We start from the raw sequence: 1,615 nt of genomic DNA, 5'->3' as shown, positions 1-1,615 counted from the left end.
AACATCATAAGCACAGTAAACGAATATTATCAGCAACTTTTGCGCTAACAGATGAGTAATGACAGAATCAAGAAACTTAAAAACTGATCCGATCGTGGCTTCAATGAATTTCAGTCTGATACATGTATAATCTATATAAATGATATAAGAGTTAATATAAAGCCAATTTATGGTAAAAGCGATGGCACATTTTATATACCCATCAAGGTTTCATATTCAGTGCAAAATGGATAGAAGAATCGATATTTATAAATATAGGGCATATTTTTGTAATTATACATTTTGATATGTTTGTATGACGGTGTTTAGATGCATATATGCATTGGATTAGAAAACAATCATTAATGAAAATGTTTTTAACAAATAATAAATTTTTATTTTACTGTTACTAGTTGACATAAATACCAATCTATCTGAAAATTCCTACTTAAAACAATTTAGTATCATAGATTGACATTTTAAAATGTAATTTCAAAATAACTTTTCACTAATATAATATTTAGAATAAATTTCGGACTCCTAGAGTGGCCGGGAATTGCAAATATAATCAAAAAAAGCTATACATATGTAAGAATTTATTACACAGTAAGTTATTTTTTATATGGTAAAATCCGACATTTTTTTATGTTAAGGTCACATAAATATCTTTACAAACAAATTTACCAATTATAAGTTATTTATATATAATTTATTTAATCCTTAATTTTATTTAAATAATTGGTTTGTTTTTTTTATAGAATGCAGATCTTGCATTGTTTTACCAGTTTATATTAATTGCCATTGTATACTATTCTACTAAAATTCCATTCATTTTTTAGTTTAAAGCAACTCGCAAAAAGTTCTTTTATTTTTTTTATGCTAAATTAATCAATTTATCGATTTTTTTTTAGAAAATATTCTATATCACAAGCCATAAACAAAAAAATATTTGATACATACTAAAATAATAATAATCACAAATATATATAGCATTTTAATATTTTTTTATATCACCGACCCGTTTAATTTGTTTTGGTACATAAAAAAATTAATACTATAAATATCCAAAAAAACCTTATTGCACACGTCTAAGGTTAATAATATTTCATATATAGAAAAAAATTATAACGAAAAATAAGTAATTATGTATTAACCTTCACAAATATAGGCAAAAATCTAATGCTTTGATAAATTTTGTACGAAAAGATCATATATTTATCTGTTTGTTATAGTTTTAAAATATAGTGTTTTGTTATTTTGTGCACTTATTTCAAATTAATATATAATATATATTGATATTCATTCTTTGCACACAAAAATAAATGAATATAGATCAAGATCTTTTTTGTATTATAAAAAAAAATTAAAAATTTCTACATAAATTGCAAAAAAAAGCTAGAATTAAAAGAAAACTAAAAATTTCTTGTATAAAAAACGTTAAAGATTAGCACTCATAGTTTATAAGTAAATATTGTGCCATCTGAAACACGTTCTAAATTTCACAAATATAACTAATACACATTAAATCATGACTGAGATTTGCAATATAAAAACGTGATTAAAGCTGTTTAGATTTAAAAAAATTCAAATTGATGTATTCACATGTATATTTATAGAAATTTATCTCATAGCTCTA

This window comes from Rhyacophila brunnea, unplaced genomic scaffold, assembly GCF_057557595.1.
Source record: "Rhyacophila brunnea isolate RB1 unplaced genomic scaffold, BYU_Rbru_1.0 scaffold_103, whole genome shotgun sequence".
NCBI lineage: Eukaryota > Metazoa > Arthropoda > Insecta > Trichoptera > Rhyacophilidae > Rhyacophila > Rhyacophila brunnea.
Note: the sequence above shows the minus strand (reverse complement) of the source record.